The sequence below is a fragment of the Anser brachyrhynchus genome (genome assembly GCF_964034855.1).
Source record: "Anser brachyrhynchus genome assembly, chromosome: 7".
Lineage (NCBI taxonomy): Eukaryota > Metazoa > Chordata > Aves > Anseriformes > Anatidae > Anser > Anser brachyrhynchus.
In genome coordinates, this window is record NC_137701.1 from 34,469,270 (window position 1) to 34,482,200 (window position 12,931).

Below are 12,931 nucleotides of genomic sequence, written 5' to 3' on the forward strand. Positions count from 1 at the left end.
TCTCGATAATCTATGCAAGAAATTCCTCGGATTATAATACCTTCTTCATTTCCAGTAGTAACAAAGCATGATTGATGCCTATTGCTTTAGCTGATGAAAACGGGTAATATTACATCCCTTAGATAAGCAGCCAAGATATTTTCAGACAGTTTGAAACTGTGCAGTTACATTTCAACAGAGCTATGCCAACACATACCAGCTGGGAACTAACACGTAGTAAATCTTTTTGGTAACTGGAAATGGACTGTATTTATTTTTCCGTCTCACAAATTAGTATAAATTTAGCAGTTATGACAAGTGACACAAATGACAGCTCTGGAAACTAGCATCCTTTTGTTTAAATTCAGCGTAGATGTAATTCAGCCTCCCCACCCTCTGCTTACCGTAGCTTACCACTGCCAGAAAGCACAATACCTGGCGGGCACTAACACATTCTCCCTCTGCAATTTGTTTGTCTGTCTGAGCATTAATGAGAGGACAGCTTCTGTGATGTGGACATCAAACTCTCAGGTAATGGAACGAGGCCAAAGTTACACAGTGATCACCTTTAAGCCCTTTTTTCTACTTGGCCAGTTGTACTTTTTCAACAGCCATACCTGAAAACTGAAAGGTAATAACCAGAACCAGTATTACCCTTTAGCAAGGAAAGGAAAATGAAAATAATATCACTAGCATAGGTCAGGAGGCGGCTATGAGAAAGTACAAATTTTCATCAATGCAAATGTTAGTTAGAATGAACAGGTGACCTAAAGGTGAAAGATTTTATAGCTCATTACCAGCCTCTGGAGTGATTCCGTTTCCTGAGAACCTAATTGAATTGAATTGAGTCTTTCACTGTACAGCTGGGTTCTTTTGCCAACTCTGGTGCTAACACCGATGTCTGAATGCCTGCTTTTGTTGTGGTCTTTGTAGGAAAAGGAGCAGAAGTAAGTGCAGCACAGCTTGTCCAGGCCTTCTCAGAACTGGAATAACAAAAGGCTCCAGGATTATGAACTTGATGTACATTCAATGGATCAAAAATTGTTCAGTCCTACAAAATCACTACATTTATTCTTCCTAGGCCTAAAACGCTAGGTCTGTACTAAGTTTTTGAGTGTTTCCTGTTCTTTTTTAAATGGCAGAGTGTTAAAAACACCAGAGCAGTTAACAGCAGAGAACTTCACCTTCGCGAGAGATGAGAAAATTCTGCCTAGTGACTAAAAGTGAGCCATGAAACCAGTTTCATTACCACACCCCTATCTCTCCCCGTCATAGTATTCAGCCTGGTCATGACTTTAAGTGGTGAAGTGGAAAAAATAATTCCCAAATTCTCTTATGAGCTGATATTTCTAACTTCAACATTTGGGAACTAGAAAGCTACAGCGACATCTGCATTTATGCAACCTGAAACTTAGCTAAATGTTTTTTATTTTGCCCGCAGTGCATTTCAGAGCAACACCATAAGCATGGCCTGCCTAATGCTCAATACACTCAGGTATTTGCTGAGGCTGGTCAGCAGTTTGTTAGTGCTAATGTATGCATTGTACATGCACACCCACTGGATTAGGCTGCTATTTAGATAAGCAAGCTGCATTTTTGCAGAGAAGGAGAATGTGCCATGTGCCAGCATTAATGAGTTAATTAAATTAGAAAAATTCCAATGCAAGACCCTAAAATGCTTAGATAAGTGGAATACTATGGGAATTGCAAAGCAGCAAACACTGCTGTACCATTCTGCCTGCAGACCCAGGTATTCTGACCGGCTTCAGAAAGCTGTGTTAAAACAAAATACATCAAGCCAGTCAGAAAATATCCATATAGAAAAAGGCTCCTTGCTAGTCTTCTTCCCATGACACTGATGCATGGCAGTCTACAAAGAAACTAAAGGTTGACTTATTTGAGAGCCAAATTACGTGGATCCCTCTTGCTCTGATCCCAGCTCTTGAAAGGGAATCAGCAGAGTACATAGGATTGTCTAAAGCAAATTTTTAATGGTGATCACTTGCCAACACTGAACAGACTCAGAGCACGGTGTCCTAGAAATACAGCGTTTAAAACAAAGCATCTCAGCTGCTAAATTCCACATTTGAATCTGTCTGAACCACAGTTTTCAATATACATTTATGCCTTTTCCACGCAAGATAATCTTCCATTTATTTGGCAAACTAAACAGCCAGTAAAGCTTTCTATAGCATTGCCTCTAGGATTTAAACAAGTTAAGATTAGGGGCTTAAATCTAGCAGACCTATCAGTGTGCTCAAAATAATACCAGGAATTTCAATAAATCAGAAAATAAAGAATATGGCATTAAAGATGTTATTACTCTGACAGCTGTCAAGATGAATTGCATGAGAAGCATTTAAAAGATTTATATCTCCGAATCTCACCAGGTTAATTAAATGGATGCATGCATTCATTTAAGAGGATAAGGTGGGTTGCAGTGACATAAAATGAGAGGGCATAAGATTACGTTCTTTCAGCATTAACAAGAATGGGTTGAACCGATATCATTTCCGTATTCTGTAATAAGCGTGATTCATCCACTGCCATTTTCAGCTCTCATCTTCTTTCTGGCAGCAAAAAAAAAAGACTATGAACATTTATAGACTAACATAATCAACGCCTTAACCTTTTCAGCGTTTTGTGTTTGCATTGGCTGTCCATTTTTATCACAGAGCTCCACAGGCCATGCTGCAGGGAGGAGAAGAATCGCCAGTAAATTACACCAAAGAATGCTGGAAAGGTCAAAGGATTACCGTTTGCTGATTTTGCTGATTACCTGTTTGCTTTTATGGAACATATGAAGCATTCATATCATGCAATAAAATTACCGAGACAAAAATGATGAAAGATAAGCAGACAGAAAGCATGAATCTGTTGTCAGGACAGCAACTGGTAAGGATGGAAAAAAGGATTTATTACAGCGTTATCATCAATAAGAAATAGGCTATGACAATGATGGTTATGTATCCCTGGTTCCTGCACTGAAATCAAATCCTTCTGCATGCCCTAAGACCTATAACCAAGAACAGGTTACCCAAGTAAGATCCAAGAAGCTATTCAGGCTGAAGGAAACACTAGGCTCAGAGCTTCCATTCCTTGGGTGCATTTCTAACCACTCATTATCATACATTATTTATTACCATATACTACTATAAATTACATAATATAGCTTATTATATGGTAAAAATGGATTCCCTCAGCCATTGAAACTCCTCCAGCAATGTTTTGCAATACAGGCTGTTAATCTGCAGAAGGCACGCTCTGCAGACAGCTACAGCGACAGGCACCTCTGTAGGCTTCAGCGCAGATTTGTCTCCTTTGTGAAGCACTGCCAAACTTGGGGAGCTGTTGTTATGCACCCACCTAAAGGACTATGCGGAGATTGTGAGGTTCAAAAACAAATGTCCCTTTTATATGCCAATAAAGATGCCTCTGGCATTTTGTGGTTTCAGGCTGGTAAGTATGAAATGCTGGAAACAGCTTCCCTAACTTACTAAATCATTCTTAGGGCTTGTTGTTTCTCATGGCTAAATATTTTGATTTTATCAAAATTTACATGCTGTAAACGAATGGGAAGGTCTTAGCATGCAACACGATAATGTGGGTACATCAGGGGATAAGGTGGGGAAATCACATTGAAACTCAGCATTTAAATAACATTTGTTTAAGTTCAAGAACAAGTTTCAAACTAACAGAGCAAATATCCCAAACCTGGCATATCGTATATAATGGCCAGGTATGGGAAACTCATGAAGAAGTCACAGTCATTTTTGGTTCTTCGCGTGCCAGCAAAGAAATCAAAAAGAATCTTTTCACTACATTTTTAATATAGAAGACAAATCCGTCAGGCATAGGCTTCTTCATAGGACATCTTCAACAGAGGAAGTAGCATCTGGTTGAGGAGGCCAGTGAAGTTAACATACCAAATTCGCACGTGTTCATATATGTTGCAAGGTTCAGAACACTGCATGCAATTAAATCCAAAACCTGAACTTTTCTGACAAAGTGCAAGGAAGAATTTAAAACATACAGTCAAGATTCCTAGAGTTTGCTCAGATTTTTTTGTTTCCTTTGTGTTTTTCTTTCATTAATGTAAACCAAGACACTACTCAAGAAAGCCCAAGAGTTGCAAACCCACCCATAAGACCTCAGCTGCAAGCAAACTGCTGAATTAAAAGCTCAGTGTTTGAAACTAGACCTAGGAGCTTGTGAAACATGCTTAAATACGGCTTCTTCCCTGGAACAGATGCATTTCAGCCGGCATCTCTTCTGCCTGCCCATCTGCCCTAATTGTATTCCAGAGGGACCACTAAAACTCGCAGTCCTTTGTGCACGTTCCACCCCTTCCACCTGCATCACTGAGAGGGACGATGGCAGCAGTGGTCGCGGGATGGCCGAGCGACCTGAGTGCCAGCCCGACAGACACCAGCGAGCCAACATAGCTAGGAGCCTTTGTCATAATTACCTCTCATTCACTCATTTTCCACACCCTGAATAAAATATTTTGCTACAAAACATTTTCTAATAGTCCATTTTTGGTGAACGAATGCAGTGTTATGAAATTAAGTGTCCCAAATAAATGCTACTTGATTTGGTCCTTCCCAGCCACGGAGGTGAAGGGAATCAAAGACCATTTCCTTACCGAGGCACTCCAACCCATTAAAATGAGGAATTATTAAAATTATCTTAGTGATAATGCCCAGACCACTGGCTTCACTCCACAGAGCACTGGGTAACACTTTAAAATGTTCATTTGGCTCCATGTAAAACTCTCAATATTAAACAAGTACTGTAGAAATATTTCTGCGGCTACTAGTAACATCTTCAGCACCCAGCTGTGCATGTCATCCTTAGATAACGAAAGGTATTTGCAGCAGAAGGAATATTTCAACATCTAGACTGCAGAATTTGTGTCTAATGAACGTGGGTTGCAATGTGCTGTCTCACATCTCACCTTGCCGTACAGACACTCCCGGAGGGCCAGGGCCTAACCTTACATTAAAGGTAATATCTTCATAATGAAGATACTCACTCAGTAACAGCCCAGAAAAGAAGCTGAATCAAACTCATAATCCCTTTTTGTCCTATGAAAAATAAGGGAGGATAAGGTACAATGAAACGCGTGTGATCCCTGCATCATCTAGGAACAGAGTAACTAAGAAGAGGCTCAACTTGGCTATCTGCAGGACCTGAAAATAGCTCCTCCACACCACCATGAGGAAAGGCAGCCCTGGGGAGGAACAAGAGAGGAAAGACGGTGACAATCTCTTCCAGCGCCAGGAAAACCAAAACCAAGCCTATGGCTTGAAAGAAAGGACTGTAGCACGGGATTGAAGCTTATTATGCTGTGCAGCTCCGGCTGCTTCCCACACAGGCTGCCACACACATTTCTATCTGAAGATTTCTCTATACATTCCTTATTTTGCTGTGCTCCTCCACTGAGTCCTGTAAATGCGTACAGTTAGGCCAGCCATAACTCCAGCAGCAGCCCCTTGCAGTCACCTCTGCCCACTGGTACAGACACGAACCAAAAGCCGGGCAGTACCCGAGCTGAATTTGGAGGTGCCTGCACTAACAGTAAACCCACTAGCTCCAGTCCTTTGCTCATCTAAGTGTGGGCACTAAAATCCTTCAGCTGGCTCCCCAGCTGTTCAGCCTGCAGATGTTAGACCAAGTCTACGCTAATTTCAGCCGACATAACTTCATCCAGGGATCAGACCAGAGAAATTCATCTCCGTTGTTCCCAAACACACTTCGGGGACGTCTCTTCTCTCCTTCATGCTCACAACAGAAAGATAACAGGGTACAACTCAGCTCTACCTCTTCCAGTTTTGTAGGGGGATGTACGCTCCATAAATCAATGGACACAAATTAAGAAAAAGCGCAGAGAGATTTGCCCAGCCACTTCAAATTCGCTTTATTCTTGTTACACAACAGAGCATGTAGGACTGTGGGACATCAAGGCTGTAAAATTAAAAGGAACAGATACACATTGATTAAGCTCCATCTTCAGCTTACAGCCAAGAAAACTATTGTGAAAACGTTAAAAATGAAAGATGTTATGTCCTCATCCATATATCCTCAGACAGTGACAGAGCACTGAACAGCACCGGCATACTGAACAGCCCTGCAACTTATTTCTCTGCAACTCTGGAGAGATCTCATCTCAAACACTGACTTCAGTTCTGGGCCAAAAGGATATAGACAAACTTGATGGAATTCAGACAATAGCTGTAAAGACGATTAAGATATTGATTTGGTGGGAAAACGATTAACAAGTCTGTTCATAGTAGTTTCAAACAATGTCAAGAGGACTCTAAGATAGGAAGGAATGACCATATCTACACGGGTTTGAGGGACATGTACTAACAGCAGAGACAGGGAGGAATTGATTAGGTTATTGACAATAGGCTGAAAAGAAATAAAGACAGGGAAATGATGCTGAGTATCTGAAGAAATTACCTAAAGTGAAATCCAATACAGTGATTCCCAGAGAATCAGAGCAACGCTTGTCATATAAAAAAATAAGGTGGGATAAAGTACAATGAAATGCACTGACAGTGAGGATACTGCCAGGAATCAGTTGTCTGAAGATCCTGATGGGAAAAAAAAGGGTTCTCCCTTTCTTCTCAGAGCCTATACATTGCCATGGTTGCTCCACATTAGAGACTATTAGAGTGGAAGGCTTTTCCTCTGGGGAGAAAATAAAAAAAGAGCCACTCCGTCCTACCCCCACGCAGTCAGCTGCCTGCAGTGCTTACTTCAGTTTCTCACTGTGAAGACTGGCTGTCACACACTGGCTTCAGATTTTTCCATCTGTCAGAAACTTAATAAAAATGTAAATTAAAAACATTCACAAATTTCCTACTTAAAAGGTTCATAACTCTCCTATTTTTATGTCATCCTACCGATCTTTAACTCATCTGCACTCAGTTCTACCAAGCGAAATGGAAAAGAACATATAGTCTGCCATCACAGATAATATTCCAACACATTCGGGTTATGGATACAGTAATATCCAGAAAATATTAGAAAGGGAGGAAGCATACTATTAAAACCCTATAGTATTTCTCTCTCTCAAGTGCCTGCCTGTTTAGAATGCAAAGTAAAAGTCAAAAAGTGACACAAAAGAAAAAAGCACTCCACTGATGTTTCAGAAGTTCATAATTCATTAAAATCTGAATTATATTTTTGCTTGTGGTAGCAACAGTTTGTTAGGTTTATTTTTTACTTGTAGAATTCATGTTAATTACTCAAATAGGATTGTCTTCCTTGAGTTGTTTCTTGAAAGCAATGCCATGCAGGTTCAGATAATTTTTTTTAAGATTATAGTTTATGGACTTGCAGCATTGGAATAACTGAAGTTATTCAAAGTTATTGCTTTGCCTCTGTTCTGGCTGGGGAAAATAACAACAGAAAGAAAAAAGAAAAAAACTAGTACTTTTAGTGGGGAAGGGGAAAGAGTTAATACACTCATACATTTTAAAGGAAGCACTTTGAATTTTAAAGTTTATTTTGAGCCCAAATATAACCTTTTAAATTACTTTCCTCAGCATGAGGTTTTTTTAATTGTTTTCTTGGGGGGGAACAGCCTAGGACATAGGCACTGAGGAAAGAAAGCATACTTGGCTCATTTCGAGAAAGTGCTAATCACTGACCCATATTTTGAGTCTGATCCTGGCTCAGGAGGGCGGTTTAGGTTGGTACCACAGGACTCCTCACCCCAAGGGTGAGCCCTAAAGCCTCATGAAAGTGTCGCATCCTCCCTCTCTTCCCAGGTGAGGAACCTCTGAGTTAGAGCTTCAGCTCTGCCCCACCTCATCCCTGGGTGAGCCACCCCGTCTCAGACGAGTGCAGTGGGAGCTCAGGGCATCCAGCCTCCTAGGCCACCGCGGTGGGTATCTACGGAGCCGAGCTCAGCATCCCCCCTGTAACACACAGGATCCAAAGCTGGAGCTCAGGTAGAGAGGAATAAGTAAAATGAGGAAAGAAAAACTTGCTTCCACAACCGACAATAGCCAGTGGGGGAAAGCGAGACTGTGTGCGTGCTTTACGAGCGAGACGGAAGCCATCAGTAAAATGACCTCCCTGCCAAGAGCAAGGAATAGTGGCTAGGAGTGGTGGTACCTGCCTCTGCATCGTCATGATGCCTGGGGCTGTGCGTGGTCATCTCGTGAGCCGTTCCCCTCTCAGGGCTGCGTCAAAAACCATAATCTCGTCGCTAAATTCTCATCAATGTCTGTTTAAAGCTTTTTCTTGGGACAGAGATTTTTGTGGTAATCGAGAAGAAAAGCAATTCACTTGATTAAAGATTGGTAAATACAAGTGACAGAAATGGTTTCCTACGAACATCATGATGTATTCCCAATCAATAACCCCATGACAGACCTGGAGCTTAAGGGAAGGAAGTTATTAGTTTTAGTAAAGGCTCATATAATTAAATATAAGTCTACAGATTCCCAAGCAGAGAAGCAAGGAGAATGGCCAGGCAAGACTTTTCAGATTGCTCTACTTTTTTCTCTTCCTTTCAGTTGATTTGGTGCTTTCATTTAATTGTGCAATTTGAAGATAAAGGCGAAGATCTTAGTCTCACATGTTAGGGCAAACAGCCAGTGACATAACAGAGAACTGTTTATTAAAATGTTAGGCCAGGTTTCACCTTAAAAGTGTCCTTCAGTAGCAGCCAACAGTGGATGTTAAAAATCCTTAATGATTTAGCTGAACTTTTAGTAAGTCATTAATTTCTAAACGTTTCCCATGTGTAACTGGAAAGAGCAACTAAGACTTAGCACCAGGTTTATCCAATCCCCATATTGGGCTGATTTCTGGTAATTGGGACTTTAGCCTTTCACCTCTGGATCAGTGTTTCAAACTCATACCAGGTTGGTATTGAATAAAAGTCATTTCCATCAGCAGGCTGTTCAGAGACCTCTGTGAAATATTGCAATTTGGTAGTGGACAGGTGTCTATATAATTTAAATATGCTTTGCAAGCACAGTTGGCACCCTGGAATTTTCTTATTATGACTCTATAATTTGCTCCCCCCAGCTCATAAATGGGAAGCATTCAGGAGCACTGATATGTCATTTGAAAACAAGGAGGATACAGTGTTCTTCATTAATCCCGCAAACAAAGTACCTCTGTTTCTAGAACAGTTTTGAATCCCCAGACAAATGCTTTTGTGCACTGCAAAGATTATTATTCAGTCTAGTAAAACTCATGGACCGTAAGTAAAAGATCAGCTTTAAAAACTGATAAAACCCCAGAACCCCATAGGTGTATGACAAGGTCTCCCAGTTGGTGTTCTGTCCAGCATTCACTGCAAAGATGCTGTGTTTCCACGCTGTCAACAAAGCAGAATAACGCCGCATATCCCATATATCTGTGAATCTGCATTAATTGAGTTAGCACGCCCAGATATCCACACTGAATCAGAGTACTTTTTGTAGCAAATAATACAACGAGGGTCTCGACAGGAAAAGATATGCCCAATCTCAACTTGAGGCGGTTTTGCTGACTAGGAATCAAGGCAACAGTTTTGTGCGTTATCAAGATTTGGAGGATAGGCAGAGGAACAGCACAACATTTTTTGACTTTTGACTAACCAAGCCATAATTCAAGCCTCAAGCCTTTACCCTGTTTCTCTTCTTTAGCCTCCTTAAGCAGAGGTTTTGTCGGAAAACACGACATACTGATCTCCTCGTGTAGTAACGGAGAGCTAAGCAAGGCAGAGCGCTTCAGGCTGAGGCCGTGCGACAGATGCAGCTGCACAGAACTCGGGGTGTTTAGAGGCTGTCGTGGGGATCTTTGTGGATTTACCAGCAACTCACATCTGTGCCAATGAAAGAAATAAGGAGAACGTTATACGGAATCCAACCACCAAGGAAGGATAGCTAAGCACAATACACGTACATGACGTTTCACACCTCTGAAAAGAAACATCATTTGTTCTGACCTCGTTTGAGACGTTAAAAGATTTATAAGAACACCGTTATGCATGGACTAAGGACCCACCTGAAAAAAAGAGCCCCCATCTCAGGGTGGGAACAAAACAGAAGAGATTACTTAGCTCAAGAACTGAGTAACTTTAATTTTGTGAGAAGGTGAAATGAAAGCATACACCCACCCCCACACCCCCACCGCCCCCAAAAAGCAAAGCCAAGGCATTACAATGGTCCTACTGGGGACCTCTCTGGGGTTCTACTTAAAAAGTTCTCTAGAAATTTTCTCCTACTAGAAAGTTTCTCCTTAGATTGTTTTCCTTAGTCACTCATTTCCTCTCCACTTGGCAACTGAAATACAGAGGCAAACACACTGCCAAACAAATCTCAGCATTCACCCCTCATTCCCCAATTTATATTCATTAAAACGAGTCTGCTTTTTACATACATTTCAGAAGGAATGTTTAAGACGAGGAAGAAAACAGAAATACGTAACCAAAACAAGTATCACACACCCATTTCAACACATTTCCATCACGTTGTCCAGAAGAACATATATAGCCTGCTCAGACTGAAACACAAAACCCAAAAGTTACAAACTGTGAAGATGGCCACTGTTAACAAACTGCAGATGCATGAGACCTATCCAGAAAGACCTCACAAATCAGCAATGAGGGAGAAGAGAGAGCAAATCATGCAGAAACTATTTAATCAATGAGTAAAGACAATTATAACATCTGTTAATCTTTTGTGTAGGTTATAATTAGATGCTGCGGAGGAGTAGCCTTTAAGGGGGGAGGCAGGGAATCCTTTAACATCTGCTAGAAGGGCAAACACTGTGCAATAAATGACTTTAAATGCAATCAGCAAAATGAGAGCTGTGCAGAGTTCACAAAAGGCCTGTATAAAAGATTGAGGATAACAAAATATTTTGCCAAAGGTCAACTCCTGCAGCACAAGAGCCTGAATAATGACAGCTAGTTTAGAGGCCACATCAAAAACAAACGTGATTGTACCTCTGAAAAACAATTCTTTTCTTATTTGTGTCATTATAGCAAAAGCACATGCTGCTGCTGTATATCACGTCAGCTTAATGACTTATTAGAGCTGTATCTATCAACCTTGAACAGTTGCGAATAAACAGGTAGCTATGATGCATTTCAAAGATCAGAATTCAGTCTAATTAGACTGACACGGAACTGTGGTGTGCTGTAAAAGTGATGTGAGTCTTATTTTAAATAATTATTCATTCGGTAGCTTCTAAAAAATCTAATTATTTACTCATTTTGCCCTTGAAAACAACCATATGCTTTAAGCTGCTACTCACTGAAAATGTGAGCCCAAGAGGGAGTTACTTTATCCAGTTTAACATGGCCCTCTACTGGCAAAATAACCCCCAAAATCTTATCGCTATGAACCATTTTGTCAGATCCAGGGAGCTAAGCAGCTGAAAAGATCCTACATTTTACAGCAAAGTTACCCCATATTTTAGAAAACAGCAACGTGGGGCAGAGCTTTTGGAACATGTAGAAATTAAGCCATTGTTAGTGTCCTCTCGAGTTCCCCACTACTCCTTTTACCCAGCAGATGCAGCTCTGGTCATCACCAGAGCACTGGAGAAAAAAAGCCAAGAGATCATGTCTGGTGGGGTAAGTCATTTTAGAAGCAAATGCAATCCTCTTACTCGTGTGTCAAGTTGTGCTGTATTCCTCAAGGAGCGCTGCTGATTCCAAAGAGGATCAAATCACACATGAGTTCAGTTTGCACGATTAGCTAATACTTAGTACTAGGAAAGTAAGCATGATACAACCCAGCTGCAAAAAGAAGAATAGCATTCAAAATACAAATGGTAACCACCACCAAAAAGCAAATCCACTGCACAAGGAGTCCTGCTTCTTTTTTTTTTTTTCCCCCACCATTACTGACAACCCACAGTGGTGATTCAACACAGCTTCAATCAAAGTGAAGCAGACAATGAAATTCGCCTCTGTTGTTGCCTGCAGTAATTAACTCTTCCTGTTTGCATTATGTCTGAGCAACAAAGAAACAAAAGGATACGGTAAACTGTTGAATTTAACAATTTAGATAACAATGAATTATAATAATCAATTAGCACTGTCAAAGACCAGAATTTATGGCATATTTGCTTCTGCACAGACCTATTGTGTGCACGCTATCCAAGGCTAGTTTGGCTCTGGAAAACAAACACTGTCGTCTTGTGGGCAGCTAATCAACCCCATGGTTTACCAGTACCATTTGTTCTGTGTCAATACCAGTAGTCCATTTTTTAGCAACATTATTTTTATCCACCGTTTTATAATCTAAGCTACTATTCAGGGCCTACATCATTCACAGCCCAGTGTCAGTGCCAGCTTCCAGAACCCACTGCTGCAGCACAGACCCCATCCCTGGGATTCACCCCAGCTCTGGATGCCAGTCCAGGGAATCATACAAGATTTCTAAGTATTTTTCAGATAATAACAGTCTAACTTTCCATCCCCAAAACACCGTGACCAATGTATGCAACCATCAGGGAATACTTAATGCACTTCAGGTTTCTGCGTGGTACATGGGAAGTATCATCAGGCAGCACGGAACAGTACAAGTGTTAATGGTTCGTGTTTTAGTTACACTGTACATTTATCCTATTTTAGTAATAAAACTTCTCTTCAGATGCTAAAGCTTCCAAAGGTGTATTAGCAGTTTTGGTAGGGATTTTTGGGAAGCATAACTCCCGTCCTGCCAGGAGCTGAACACGGCAGAGCACCTCACCGTGCCTGGCCCTGGACAAGCGGCGCTAAGCTCCGCAGCCAGCTGTGCTCCTCTTGGCACCTTTGTTCCGTGGCTTTTATCCCAACCTCAGTCCCACTTGTCGGCTGATGACAGGCTGGAGTCTGCACTCATCCTGCTTCTTTTCAGACGGCCAGAAAGCCCGAAGAATTGCCATTCTGCTGGCAATTGTCCCCTTTAATGCCATCCCACAATGTTATCAGATAATATGCGGTGTC

At 41.2% G+C, this 12,931-nt stretch overlaps 1 protein-coding gene across 27 annotated transcripts in view; it reads right to left on the bottom strand.

Annotated features, from left to right (window-relative positions):
- The window catches only part of NCKAP5 (NCK associated protein 5), a 440,024-nt gene that overhangs the window by 353,955 nt on the left and 73,138 nt on the right, over positions 1 to 12,931 (bottom strand). For 2 of the 27 annotated variants that reach the window (XM_080599378.1, XM_080599389.1), the window contains one exon: positions 2,367 to 2,549. The exons of the other annotated variants lie outside the window; for them this stretch is intronic. The gene's annotated coding sequence lies outside the window, so the exon portion shown is untranslated. The remainder of the gene's footprint in view (positions 1 to 2,366; positions 2,550 to 12,931) is intronic. 27 annotated transcript variants of the gene reach the window in all.